Below are 6,513 nucleotides of genomic sequence, written 5' to 3' on the forward strand. Positions count from 1 at the left end.
AATATCTTGAGATGAATGAAAAAGAAAGCACGCCATACGGAAATCTACGTGGCGCCGTAAAGGCGGCGCGCAGAGGGAGATTTATGGTTCTAAATGCTTAGATTGACAAAGAGGCTCCCCCCGGCGCTGGCCCTTGGCAGCCAGGTTCCAGGTGTGGTTGCTGAGGAGGACGCTGACGAGGAAGCACGCCAAGGGACGCGCCGATGGCGGCCAGCCTGTACCGGTAGCTCCAGGCCGGCGAGCGGGCAGCGGAGGCCACCACGGCGGACAGCTCCTGGCTGCCCACTGTGCCCAGGCCACAACCCCACTGACAACCATCACACCCTTGCTCTCGAAGAAGAGCGACAGGACGCGGAAGTCCTCCAGGATGCCTGTGGCCACGGTGCCGCCCGGCGGGGACCAGCCGCAGCGGGGAGGCAGGAGGAGGCTGGAATCGGTGGGCCCCAGCGGGGCCGGGAAGGGGCCCGGGCTCTTGGCACCTGAAGGCAGGGCACAGCGGCCTTTTCATCCTCTCCCGCAGCTGGCCCGGCGCTGCCTGTGGAACGGCAGGTGCTCTGAAAGCAGCACTGGGGAGGTGCTCCTGGGGCCGGGGGGAAAGAAAGATACAGAGGCTTGGAGGCCTGGGGAGGTGATGGTGTCTACTGGTCACTGCGTGCCCACCATGGGTCGGGCTCTATGTGCCTCTGGGAGCTATACAAGAGTGAGGACGCTCTCTGAGGACGAGTGGCTTGGCAGGGCTTCCCGCCGCCGCAAGCTGCTCTAGGAGCAGGGGTGGAAATGGCCCTGAGTTGTCAGAAGAGGGGTTCCAGGCTGTGCTGATGAGCTGAGGGACCGGGGCCCAGCCGTCTAGGGGGATGTGGCTTCAAGGCCCAGCTCCGTCGGTGTGAACGCTGGAGTGGGCTCCTAGTGGGTAAGGGGCTTGACTGGGTGCTGTGATGAGGGGTGTGGGCGAGGAGGGGTGCCAACGGGGAGCCCGACAGGAAGGCTCCCCATCCCTGAGCCCCAAGGCTTTGTCTGCGTCTCAGGGCCGCTCTGGGCGGTTCAGGGCATTCCGGCTCTCCGCGCGCTTCAGGACTGGTCTGGGCTTCAGGCTCCTTTTCCACGAAGCGAGGGTGAGTCATTTTGGTCCTTATTTGCTTCCTGGGTGAGTCGGAAGGAAAAGAAAGGGATAAATGACGGCTGGTAATTGTAAAAAAAAAAAAGGCGGACGACGACAAAGGAGGAGGAAGATCTCAAATCGATAAACTAACTTCACGCCTAAGGTAACTAGAACAGGAAGATCAAACTAAACCCAAAGTTAGAAGGAAGAAAATAGTAAAGATTTGAGCAGAGAGAAATAAAATAGAGAATAGAAAAGCAATAGAAAAAATCAACAAAAACAAAAGTTTTCTTTAAAAAAAGATCAATAAAATCAACAAAACTTTAGCCAGACTGACAAAGAAAAAGAGAGAGCACAAATTATGAAAATCAGGAATGAAAGTGGGGACAATGCTACCAACCTTTCCGAACTAAAAAGGGTTATAGGAGGGAACTGATAAAATTAGATAGAGAAAGCCCTGGGGCCCCCCAGAGCCAAAAAGAGAAAAGAAAAGAAAACAAAGCATATCCTACTTCTCGTTGGACTCCTGTGTTAGGCAGGGTTCTCCAGGGAGACAGGGTCAAGAGGAGAGATCTGTCAATAGTAAGAGATTTATCAGAGTCGCTCACGTGACCGTGGGGAAGCACAAGTCCAGGTTCCGCAGGCAGGTGCAACCAGGGGCTCCAGTGAAAGTCCCATGAAGGTCCTTGATGAGTTTCTGGGAACGTTGGCTGTCCAAAGGCGAGCTGGAAATTCTCTCTGAATGCTGGAATCACTTTCCTTTTTAAGGCATTCAAGTGAGTGAATGAAGTGTCACTCATTGCTGATGGCAGTCTCCCTGGTTGATGTAGCTGGAACCAGCCGTCTATGCGGTAAGCTCACCGATGGCTAAAGTCCATAAATGCCCTTGTATTACAGTTAGTCCAGTCTGTGCTTGACCAGACAACTGGGCACAATTACCTGGCCGGGTTGACACAGTAGCCTGACATCACGACTCCCTCTTGATAGCTTTTGAAATGTGAAGTCCCCACCAAGGCAGTTGTCCCAGACAGTCAGTCAAGCCCCTGGTTCATTACATTTGACCCGATACAAAAGAAAGCCCACCTGCCCTAAACCTACCATAAAAGATGGACAGCCCCTCGTCTAATCAATGGGAGTTGAGCTAACTTCCTTTACATGTCTGTAAAATTGTTTGTCATCTCTAGAGCTTCAAAGCTACTGTTTTTGCAAGTGATCTGGCTTCCATTGCACCAAAACTTCCTAGGGAACCAGATTTACCACTAGAGCAGAATTTAAACTTTGGACCCAAACTGAATTAAGAGCTATAATTAAACATTTCCCTAAGACCAGCAAATATCCATAGAAGAATTTAGGACTCTTTTGGGGCTCCCGCCTACCACATGGGAGATCTGTGGTTCGGTTCCCGGTGCCTCCTAAAGAAGACAGCAAGCTGGCATGATGGGCAGGCATGGCAAGCTGACACAAGATGACGCAACAAGAGACATAAGAAGAAAGACATAATGAGAGACCCAACAAAGCAGGGAGCAGAGTTCCCGGCACCTCCTAAAGAAGACAAGAAAGACAGTGAGCTGTCACAACAGGCAGGCACAGCAATCTGACACAATAAGATGATGCAACAAGAGACACAAGAAGGAAAAACATAAGAGACACAACAAAGCAGGGAACAGAGGTGGCTTAAGCGGTTCAGTTCCTTGTGCTTCCTAAAGAAACAAGGAGGGAAGTGGATTTGGCTCAACTGATAGAGCATCCGTCTACCATATGGAAGGTCCAGGGTTCAAACCCAGGGCCTTCTGACCTGTGTGGTGAGCTGGCCCTTGCGCAGTGCTGATGCACGCAAGGAGTGCTGTGCCACGCAGGGATGTCCCCCACATAAGGGTACCCCACATACACAAGGAGTGCGCCCCGCAAGGAGAGCTGCCCTGTGTGAAAAAAAAAGCTCAGCCTGCCCAGGAGTGGTGCCACACACATGGAGAGCTGATGCAGCAAGATGATACAACAAAAAGAGACACAGATTCCCGGTGCCACTGACAAGAATAGAAGTGGACACAGAAGAACACACAGCGAATCGACACAGAGAGCAGACAATGGGGAAGGGGTAGGGGATAAATAAATAGATAGATAGATAGATAAATTTTTTTTAAAAAGAGAAAGAAACAAGAAAGACAACAGACACAACAAGTACAAACAACAAGAGAGTGGCAAGAAATAATTAAAATAAATCTTAAAAAAATAAAAACCTAGATGCTAAATTCTGGGTGGCAAAAGCTGGTTGGACTGACCCAAAAGGGACTTACAGAATTCCTCTGTCCACACTCAATCTGAGAGTCAAGTAGGCTTGTGAACTAGGGGAAAGCTGTAGGATTACATATCAGGGCAAAGAAAATCTAAGTCTCCTCCACAAATAACAATGGTAAAGCTTTAGCCTCCATAGTATAGAAATAAACTCAACTAGCCCCATCTGCCAAGATAAAAAAGTTCTGATAAAAATGAAAGAGTGGAGCAAGGAGAGAAACCAGCTCTTTTAAGTAAATTAGTGAGTTTTGTGTTTCTGTGTTTTGTCTGACTCTTGAAAACTTTTTAATTGAAGCTATAATCTCTCCATTTGTGTCTGTCAGTTTGTTTGGCATATGTTTTCTTACCTCTGGATAGTAATATCAAATTAACATATAAACATTCTTAAAAGAGCTTTATTCAAATTGCTTAAAGATAAATAAGCACTTGTATATAAATCAACACTCCTAACGTCCCCCAAATTGAGAAAGCCAAATTTCCTCGTCATTGACGTTGTTTTGCTCCAAGGATTCTCTGAAAATGTTTGCAGTCAGCTGCAGGTCAGAGTTTCACCTTCAGGGGAAAAAAAGACACTTAAACAAGAAGCGAGGGGCGTACACAATCATGGCCCACTGCCGACGACGTAACCTGTAGAACGTAAGGGTGGGGTGGGGCCAAATGCCTCGACTGGCAGGGCCCTCGTAGACGTCCTCAAGTGGCCTTTCCACAGCTAGACAGGAATGTGTCCTCGTCACCGCGTGTCTGTGTCTGGATGGAGCGAGGCTTCTCCTTGTCTTGAGGCTCCTGCCCTCGTCGACTTCGTTTTCCCCGCCTTGGGTCCCTGCTCTTCTGTCAGTGATAGACGCTCCTGTTGACTGGACCTGAATCGAGACACTTCACGAGGTCTAACCTTTTGTTACCGGAGTCTATCTAGGTTCTTGGCTGTGCTGCAGAAATGAATTTCAAGGGCACACCAGGTGAGTTAGGCCAGTAGTTTATTCAAGTAGGAAGGGAAGAGAAAAGGGAGAAAATAACAGAAAATAACAGAGCAGGGGTTCCAGGTAGAGAGGAAGGGGGGTGAAAAGGGATGAAGGGGGCTGATGTACAGGCTACAACTCCGCATTATAGATTACGAGTTCCCAGGGTTACTTGTGCGGCCACATGGCAGAGGAGAAATGGTGGAAGTGGCGCAAAGAGGGCAGGGGGCAGGTCCAGAGGCAGGAGAGCGGGGAGAACAGCCCGTGCTCCGGTTTGTGCCTGCCTGTTAAACTGTTAATTACTCCACCCCTTTGCTAATGGCGGGGAGGGGCTCCAGCTGCTGGCTGTTCTGACTGATCGCCCCATCAATCCCTTAGTGAGGACCCAATGGTGAGGTTCCTGGAGAGCATCTGGGCTTTTCCTTGTTCTTGGGAAGGAGTCTGTTCTGGGGAGCAGAAGCCTGGGGGTGCAGTTCCTCCAGCAGCCCTCTCGGGGGTTTCTGATGGCCACGCGGCCTCTCTTCCAGGGTCCAGGTCCGCCTGTTAATTCCCTGTCTTATCAGCTTCACTTTCAAACAAGCGCTTCCCGCTCCCTCCTGTCCTCGACTCTCAGGAGCGTGGAAAGACCAAACGGCTCTGAAAACCTCCGCTAGCTAAGTCATTTGAACCCCTTTCTATCCTGGCCTGGGGTTCCTGCCTCAGCCTGGGGGTCATCAGAGCTGGTCCACCAGGCAATCACCAGCTAACCCCTGATGAAACCGTGATGGGAAGAGCCACGAGGCTTATTATTTCCCCTACTGAGCAGTTGCTAATTATCGTGCAGGTCTAGTTGCACAGGGCGCCACTCCCACCGACTCCCACCGTTCACAGACGTAGGCTGCCTTCCTGAGATTCCCCTGGTGTGGCCTCTTCGTGGTTTTCAACCTGGAGACTTGGTCCTGGAAGGGACCTCAACAGAAGACTGCTTCAGAACCTAGACGGATGGAAAGGACTTTTTCAAGTCCTTTGACCACCAATAAATTACAGGCACTTGACCTCTGGGCCCACTGTCACAACTAAAACGTACTCCAAGCCCTTGAGAGGGGGCTCCCATTTCAAATCTCAAGCTAAAATTGACACAAGGATCCCAGAAGCAGATGGCATTTGATGTAGATGGCTTCTGCTTAAGATGTCAGAACAAACAGATGATAGCCAAGATCTCGGATCAAGACACGCCTGGACTTCCTTACCTTATTCTCTGTCTCTTCCTTTTCACCATCTGCTTAAGCGTTCTCTTATTCATCTACACCCCTTATAATGCCCGATCTTCCTCCCCAATTACACTGCACCTTCACCGTGATTTTCTTTTTTATTTATTATTTATTTATTTATTTCTCTCCCCTCCCCCCCACCCTGGTTGTCTGTTCTCTGTGTCTATTTGCTGCGTTGTCTTCTTTGTCTGCTTGTGTTGTTGTCAGCGGCATGGGAATCTGTGTTTCTTTTTGTTGTGTCATCTTGTTGTGTCAGCTCTCTGTGTGTGCGGCTCCATTCCTGGGCAGGCTGCACTTTCTTTGGCGTTGGGCGGCTCTCCTTACGGGGTGCACTCCTTGCGCGTGGGGCTCCCCTACGCAGGGGACAGCCCTGCGTGGCACGGCACTCCTTGTGCACATCAGCACTGCACATGGGCCAGCTCCACATGGGTCAAGGAGGCCTGGGGCTTGAACCGCAGACCTCCTATATGGTAGACGGACGCCCTAACCACTGGGCCAAGTCCGCTTCCCCACAGTGATTTTCTTTTACCTCCTCTTTACCCTATTTCTGCCCTATGCACTCCTACCTTGAACACAATTCCTTTGTCCTTCTAGCACACTGTAGAGCAGATGAAACCAATTGGAGTCACTGCTGGGTCTGTGCCCATCCCCCACTTAGCCCTAAAACAGTTATTCCTCTAATAACCACCCCCGTGTAGAACGGCCCCGACAGGAAGTACCAGCTACCCAGTCAGCTAGATCTCCTTTTTAGAACGACTCTGGGCTGTGCCTTGAGAGCCCCCAAGACTGGGATTATGAAGTGGCCTCTCTCATCCAAGAATGTGGTTTTTGCTAGAAACCAGGCGGATGAAAATGGACACCCTGTCGGGCATACGCAATGTTCAGTTTCCATACGGCAAGGCTCCTTTTCCTTCCA

The sequence above is a fragment of the Dasypus novemcinctus genome, chromosome 24 (assembly GCF_030445035.2).
Source record: "Dasypus novemcinctus isolate mDasNov1 chromosome 24, mDasNov1.1.hap2, whole genome shotgun sequence".
NCBI lineage: Eukaryota > Metazoa > Chordata > Mammalia > Cingulata > Dasypodidae > Dasypus > Dasypus novemcinctus.